Raw genomic sequence first — 8808 nt, 5'->3', positions numbered from 1 at the left:
GGGCAGAATGAGGAAGAGAGGGGAGGTTTCCAGAAAGAGATCAGGCGTGTGGACATTAGAAAGAAGGTGCTCTGAGTGGAGGAGTGCCTCAGGGATACCATCACCCTCATCACCACCAGCAGCATTTCCTCAGCAAGAGATCGTCATTTTGATCACCATCATCTTCTTCTTCATCAGCTCCTGTGACTGATTCTTCTCCCTCTCCTGCTTATCGCTCCTCCTCTTCCTCGTCCGCCGCTGCCATCACCATCAGGCAAAACCACTAAGCTCCGAACACAAATATCTAACTCCACCACATCTCTGCATAGCCACGCTAGACAGGGTTTCTGAGACTATGCATTTCAACAAGCGCAGGAGAGCCTCATCTATCTCCCGCAGAGTGACTAGTGGGTTTGAACCGCCCTTCTTGAGGTTAACAGTCCAGCACTTACTCAACAGTGTCCCCAGTGACCCTTAGAACTCTGAAATAGATGTCCCGAACTAAATCCTAATCCCGCATCCTCACCATGAAAGCCTGCCCTTCCCCTTGTCTCTCTTATTCCAGCCATAGGTGTGTACCCCCTCCTAGTCACTCAGGCCACCAACCTCATAGCTATCCTTGACTCCTGGTCTTCTGAAATTACCATATCCCATGTCAACCAAGTCTTTGCACTCTACGTCCACAATTCTCTGCATGCACGCCCATGCACGCACACACACACTCACACACACACGCGTGAGCACAGACCCACTCACAGCTCCCACCAACCCTCTACTATGACCCCAGGAGCTCCGCCCCTCCCCAGACCTGAACCGTCAGGGAGCCTGGACAGACTCACAGGGGCAGCTGGACAGTGATAACAGTGTCCAGAGCTACCAGGAAAGAGCCTAATCCGCCGTGAAAAGCTTCCAGAGCGGGCGCCTCTGTTTGCTCCCTGCCAGTTCCTGCTAACTCAGCCCAGCAAGGGGAGGTGGCAGACTCTTTGTCCCCCCGAGCCATGTCATCTCCCCTCTAATGATGCCAACGTTTTGACAAAGCTGAACAACACAGCCAGTAGGTGTGAAGTCGGAATTAATTTTCTCCTGGAAGGTCAAGTGCATTCATGAGCATTTGGCTGGCTTGTGGTGTTCTTTTCCTTCTTTTTTTTTGCAGCAGGGAAAGAAAATTAAGGGGGTGAGGGACATTGTCTCCTGTGACTCTTTTCTTCTCCATTCAAAGGGCTGGGTTGCAGTCAAGGCCAGGACAAGGTGCAAGGTCTGAGTGGTCCACCCTGGACAGCTTAATTTCCCCTCTGCATGCAGTACTCTGAGCACTAGTCCCGAGGACAGCATGGAATAAGAAGAATGAAACATGCTCCTTAGCCTTTAGGGGGAGCTTGCACAGATAACAATTTTCAGCATGGAGAAAGGGCATGGATTTTGTTGTATATACCAATCCGGATTGATTAGTAGTGGCTGCCTGTATGGCAAAGCAGTGGAGGCTGCCTTCAGGCACGATGGGCCAGAGGGTCACGATCTGTTAGTGATGTCTGCCTTGGGCACCATAATGGACAGCTGCAGCATCAAGGAGGGAAGGAACGCCAATGACAACTAAACATAAAATGAGAATTGACAAAATATATTTGAAACCTAAAAAAATTAAGGGGAAGCTACATTTAATGCAAAAAAAATTGTAAACTAAAATCCAGAGCCATAAAGAGCCAGGGAGCTGTCATAAACAATTAACATGGCCCCAGCGAGGGCGCGTCCTGCTGAGCTCCAGAACATAGACTTCTCATTAAAGGGGTGGCTGCTACTCAGCCAAGCCAATCCTTGGCCTGGAAGAAGGTGGGCAGGGTTGTATTGCATCTGTATTATTATTATTATTGAAAGAATTCAGAAATGTGGCACTTTTTTAAAAAGATGAAATCTTGTGATTTTCATTATTCCCCTCCAACTATTGTTTTCTTAAGTTTGTATTAGAACAGTCTGAAAACCACATGCTATCCTGAATTTGTCCAGAAAGCCTGGGCCTCTCTTTCAGAGGAAAACGCGGTGCACGCGCGCCTGTGTGTTTGTGTGTGTGTGTGTGTGTGTGTGTGTGTGTGTCCATCTCTTTGTCATGTTTCACAGCTCTGGCCCCGCCTTTGGCAAAGGCACATCATTATGCTCTCTAAAGATTTACGAAATGAATAACTGAATGAACTAGATCCCATCCCAAGTTCTGCAGCGCCATTTGGGGCTACCCAAATGTTTCCTGGCCTTTAATGTCACATCACCCCTCTGTTGGAATTCTGGGAGGTAAAGAATAGTGTGTCTTCTCCTTTCTCCAAAGTTAAGAGTTCAAATCCCGGTTCCACCACTTCCTAGCTTTGTGGTTGACTTCTTAAGAGTCTGGATTTCCTCGCCTACTAAATGGGTCTAGTAGAAGTACCTACCTCACAGGGCTGGGCTGTGTTGTCGTTGAGTGTCAACACGGCAGTGCCAACTCATAGCGACCCTATGCAGAACAGAAGGCAACATCACCGGGCCCTGTGCCCACCTCGCAATTGTGATGTTGGAGCTCATTGTTTCAGCCACTATGCTAATCTCTCTTGACCTGGGTCTTCCTGCCAATTCCGTCCAGCCAAGGCTTAGTTGAGAGGTGCAGCTTGAAAGAGGGTGACAATCTTGATAGGTGTTGTGAGTAGAAGCATAAAGGGAGTTGAGCTTTCCGGCAAAGAGAAGAGCGTAAACCCAAGGTGCATGTTGAGTGGATGAGCGATCGGAGGAGGCCCTGCTGGAACCAGATCTTCCGGGGCAGCGAGGCTAGACATCAAGCAGAAAAGACAGTGCGCACAGACTTCAGACACTCTCAGCTCTTACATCATCTGCTTTAAAACCTGCCAAGAGAGGATTGTGGACCAAGACGCCAGCATGAAAAGGAACCGATGTCTCTGGGAAGAGTCTCAAAGACCCAATACCCAGATCGTATGTTAAAGGGTGATTATAAAACTCTCTTATTAACAAGAAAGGACAAGAGGCAGCTCCTCCATTCCTTTGTATGACTGTCATTACAGAAGGTCATGGGCAGAGGATGCCAAATCAAAAATCAAGCCATCGCAGAAAACGAAACTTGCTTTCTAATCTGGGAAAGCACAGTGGGATTAAGCTGAGATAAAATTCCAGACTCCCTTCTCCGTGACCCTCTAGCAATTGCTTCCCTAGCCTGACATTTGCTCATTTCCACCCCCCACATTCCATTCATCTGTCCGTTGCTTCCAAAGAGGGGGACCCTGACGGGGTAGACGCGGAGTTTACTCTCAATCTGTAACAGCTGGGGGCTCCTCAAACCCTGCACCTTCAGAGCCCAGTGCAGCTGGAACATGACTTCCAGCTCAACGTTGTCTTAGGAAGACCAGAGTTGGGGAATATGGGTGCGTGGCCCATCCAGAACCCAGGATGAAAACTCTTGCAAATCCCCTCTCTTCCCAGAAGACCTACCTTTCCGTCCTTCTCAGATCCAGTTTGATGTCTTGCTTCTCGCATTGACTGGCCATCATAGTATGGTTCACTGAAGAGCTTAGGTTAGCTGACCACTTTAAGGATAGCGGAACACAGTGGTGCCCAGAGCTGCACATCTTCCTGAGTGTGGGTATGTTTGAGCCCGTGGTTGTGGCTACTGCATCCAGCCTTCTCATCAAAGGCTTTCATGGTTTGTGTTGACCTATTTTATCACAGCACAATGTCCTTTTTTAACAACTGGTCTTTCTTGATGATGTGTCCAAAGTAGCAAGATGAACTCTTGCCAGCTACCCCTCTAAGGAACAGTCTGTCTCTATTTCCTCCAAGACTGTTCATCCTTCTGGAAGCCCAAGATTCTTCATCAACACCACAATGTCATCTTCTGTCTCCCTTTTCCATGATCCCCATTTCACATGGACAGAAAGCCACCAAACCACTGCCATCAAGTTGATTCTGACTCATAGCAGCCCTAGACAGGGTTTCCAAGGCTGTAGGTCTTGACAGGAACAGATAGCCTCCTCTTTCTCTCAAGGAGCAGCTGAGAGGTTTGAACTGCTGACTTTGTAGTTAGAAAGTCCGACGTTTACCCATGAGGGTTCCTTCATGTTTATGTCTTGGGCATCACTAATGGACATATTTACTTGTTAAGGTTTTAAAGAGGTCTGTTGCAGCAGATTCACCCAATGCAACACATCGTGTAATTTCTTAACAGCTGTGATCGTGCGCAGCCCGTGCTGTGGGATGGACCATTTCATCTGTCCACTCATTAAATACGTCTTTATACTGGGGATATGCTAGGTACTGGGGATGCCGGAGGGAACCCTGCAAAGCCTGTCTTCGTGGAAGTTATATTCTCAGACAAGACAATACCTTTCTCATGTTTCTGCCAGGTCGAATCTTCTTCATTCTTCAAGACGCAGCTCAAAGACCACATCTGCCCTCCAGAATTAGCCTGTGACACCCCCGCCCCTACTTTGGTAAAATAAAAAGTCTCCTGTATTATGCTGAACCATTGCTTCCCTGGTCTCTTCTGTGCTTGCTATATGCTGTTTGGCCGTCTAGCGAGTAGCTGATAGGCTTCCCAGTGAAGTATGGTACACTCAAAGGTGCGCTCCACCTTGTCTTGATAGGATTCCTATCTGCCCAGTCGTTTCTTGGGGGAATTCACTCCCGGGAGTGTAGGTACTGTGTTCTGACTGAGTTTGAATCTTACTTCTTTCATTTCCATCCGTGTGGATGTCCCTTTCCAAGAAGGATAATCTGGAGGGAAGTAAAAGACCAATGGTGGGGGGGAGGGGGACCAGACCTACTTTCTATATACCAGGACTCTTTGAAACGTTCCTTACAAACCTTAGACGATTTTCCATTCCTCACCACCTTCCTTATATGATGCTAACCGTCCCATTGTAGAGATGAGGAAACGAGGGATAAATTTGCTTCCCTGTGGTCAGATGGCTGGTGAGTGGTGGAAGCGAGGTTCGAACCCAAATCCCTCTACTGTCCAAGCTTCCTCACCAGTGTCTCTGCTCCGGGTCAGCTCCCACACAGAGTCAGAGTAGGTGTCTTTATAGAAGTAGCCTCTCTGGGGCACACACAGCTTGATGCTAGGAAGACTGTAAGCAAATTCAAGCAGGAACAAAAGCCAGCGGAGCCGGTTCAGCCGTTGTTCGTCCAAAGTGCCCGTCAGACTCGCCAGCGCAGCTGCTTCAACTGCAGATTCCAGGTACCAGGGCCCACACGTGCAAGTTCAGTATGGCTACTGAAGAACTGGGACCGCCACACTTCAACACACTCCCCAGGTGATTCTAAAGGGGTGGGGGTGGGGTGCTGAATTTTCCATTTTTTAATTTTAAGAAATCATTTTATCAGGAGGCTCTCACAGCTCTTCTAACAATCCAGACATCAGTTGTATGAAGCACATTTGTACACAGGTTGCCATCATTTCTAAAAATTTTCCTTCTACTTGAGCCCTTGGTATCAGCAACTCTATTTTTTCCCTCCCTCCCTTGTGAACCACTGATACTTTATAAATTATTTTTAATTGTCATGTTTTACACTGTCCACTGTCTCCCTTCACTCATGTTTTTGTTGTTCGTCGGGGGGAGGGGTGGGGTGGGGTGGGGCGGAGGCCAGTTAAATGTCAATCATTGTGATCCCACACCTTCCACCGACCCTTCTGCGGGGTTTATCTGCCCTGGATTCTATGTGTTGAGAGCTCTTATCTATACTGGTGTACATGCTCTGGTCTAGCCGGAATTGTAAGGTAGAATTAGGGTCCTGATAGTGGTGAGGAGGAAGCATTAAAAAGCTAGAGGAAAGCTGTATGTTTCATCAGTGCTATCCTGCACCCTGACTGGCTTGTCCCTTCTGTGAGGGGATGTCCAACTGTCTACAGATTGACTTTGGGTCTCCATTATGACCCACCTCATTCACATCGAAATGGTTGTTTGTTTGGGGTATCAGGTATCAGCCTTCTGATGCCTGATACCTGATCCCATCGACACCACGTGATTAGAGGGGCTGGGGTGTTTCTTCCATGTGTGCTTTGTTGCTTCCCTGAAACCTTGCCGCTTGTTTAACTTCAATCCTTTAAGACCCTGGATGCTACATCTTGTAATAGCTGGGCACCATCAGCTTTTTTCACCATATTAGCTTATGCACCCATTTTGTCTTCAGCGACTGTGTCGGGAAGGTGAGCATCCTGGAATGCCAGGTTATTAGAACAAAGTGTTCTTGTGTTGAGGGAAGACTGGAATAGAGGCCCAATATACATCTGCTACCATAATACTTAACCTATAAACATATGTGCATAGACCTATATCCCTATCATTATATATGAATATATTTACATATGTACATGCCTACGTTTATTCCACTATAAATGTCATTTTGGGTTACTAACTTTGGCTGGCAGTTGGAGCCCACCCAGAGGCACTGCAGAAGGAAAACCTGGTGATCTACTTCTGAGAACTCAGAGCCAGCACAAACTCTGTAGGATGACCCCTCTGAAACACATGGGGTCACACACACACACACACACCCGCAGAACTGTCTCCATGGAAACCGGGTGGGTTTGTGGTTTGTTCACTTACAGGCTCTGAGGCCTCCACTACAAACCTAGATTCCATTACACACTGGCTAGCTGTGTGGCCGCAGGCAAGTGGTTTAATTTCACCGAGCCTCTATTTTCCAATCTAGCAAATGGGCCCATAAACCTTTTTTTCTGGTCTTATCCACTTTCTATGAAGAACATGTGGAGCGCTCTGGATTCTCTCCTTTCTGCCCCCACTGTGGAAAGGAAGGAGAGGAAAGCCACTTCCTGGGCCATAAGAAGCTGGGACAGGAGAGCCCCTGCCCAGCTGCCTGCTCGTGTAAGCCCCACAGCCTTGGGCACGCCTACGGAGGATCGCTAAGACTCAGAGTTGATGTGATGGCACAGGTGTGTGTGTGTGTGTGTGTGTGTGTGTGTGTGTGTGTGTGTGTGTGTGAGAGAGAGAGAGAGAGAGAGAGAGAGAACTGGACAATGAAAAAGGAAGACAGAGTGATTCCCTGAAAAGGTTCTCCCCTTTTGGAAGCCAACTTGGAATTTCATGGCTCTCTTCCAGGAATTTGGCTTTCACACATCCCTGATGGGGGAAGAGAAACACTTGGTCCGAAACCACTGATTGCAATGCGGAGGGAGATGCAGGCTAAGAGTCAGGACGTTTAACTCTCATGTGCGCGCGCGCACACACACACACACACATCCTTCCATAAAAATGAACAAGGTGGGTGGAAGTAGAAACTTCCCCAATCATCACAGAGTTCTTGCCCTACCTTGCACATTTTAATTGCTAGTCCTGGCCAGCGGGTTGGGTGGTATTTTATTAGCCCTAATAGACTTTTACAGGGCATTTCTCACATTGCTCTCTGAGAGCCTCAGGAATTCATTAAATATTAAAAGGTAGTGCTCTGGGTTGTTCAGTTAAAGATGCCCTCCTGATGAAGTTTCCCGCAAGTTAGAGACCCGGAGAGAGCAGGCAGGCGCAGGACGGATGTTTGCTGTCAGCCTCGGAGGGGGAGATGATAAAATAATCATTGTTCATGTTTACTGGGCACTTACTATGTGACAGGCACATGCGAAGCACTTTACACGTGTGATAGATATATATATACTACTGTGTCTATTAATATATATATGTATATATATCACACGACACGGTATATATATACATACTGTGTCTATTAATATATATGTGTGTGTGTGTATATGTGTATATATATATATCACGACACAGTAATTCTACAGTCAATGTCTACTTAGCCTCCTTCTTGTACAGTCAGGATTTGATGTCACAGGTAGCATGAATGGGAGAGAAACGAGGTAGGAGCAGACAGACAGGCTGTGGAGTCAGAAGAAAGGGTGTTGGGTTGTTTTTTGCTGTTCTTTCTGTTCCTGTCGGATCTGCTTCTTCTCAATGCATAGCTTCGATCAAATTACTAAGTCTCCCTGAGCTGCTTTGTGAGTGTTTGATCGTGGGGGTGTCTCTTCCTTGTACGGATGAGGAAACGGAGGTCCAAGATCACCAAGCTTATGAGTGCTGGGCTCAGAACTAATTCGATGGCATCTAATTGCTCCAGTTAGTTTTTGTTAGGTCATGATAAAACCACAACACTGAGTGGTTTAAAGAGACATGTCCTTGTCCTTGGGATTCCTGTGGGTCAAGAATGTGGCAAGGGCTCAGCTGGGCGGTTCGTCTCGGATCCACATGGTCCGAAGTGGAAGCTAGGATGGGAGGGCTATTCCATGAGCCACCCCACCCCCACCTTTTGATTTGTCCTCAATGGCATGTCCTTCTCTTTTTGCAAGCGGCACCTCATTCTATAGGGTCTGCCCCGGCGGTTCAGGCTACCTAAGAGCATCATGGGATAGGGCAGTCAGACTCCTCACCTAGTGAATACTCTTCTTAGAGACAGGAAGCAGAAGGAGAATTTATAGCATCATCTATTGAGCACACTAATCACAGCCCATCTTCATAACAATTTAACGAGAGGGCACACGCGCCTTACCTCCCAATGAAAGGAAGGTCAAGGAACATGTAGCCACCTTTAATCTGTCTCACGGATATATAATAAAAAACCAATGCCAAACCCAACCCATGCCATCGCGTTGGTTTTACCCAAGAGAGATCCCCCGCCCCCTTCCTACTATAGGGTTTCCAAGACTATAAGCATTATAGAAGCAGACTGCCACATTTTGATGCAGAGAACCTTGTCGTGGGGTAGAACTACTGAACTTTGGGCCACCAACCGAGTGCATAACCACTTTCCTACCAGGGTGCCTTTTAAAGAGCCAATAAATGGTAG

The sequence above is a fragment of the Echinops telfairi genome, unplaced genomic scaffold (genome assembly GCF_000313985.2).
Source record: "Echinops telfairi isolate 266 unplaced genomic scaffold, ASM31398v2 ScPeMD7_7412;HRSCAF=8450, whole genome shotgun sequence".
NCBI lineage: Eukaryota > Metazoa > Chordata > Mammalia > Afrosoricida > Tenrecidae > Echinops > Echinops telfairi.
The sequence above is the reverse complement of the archived record's forward strand: the minus strand, read 5'-3'. Positions refer to the sequence as shown.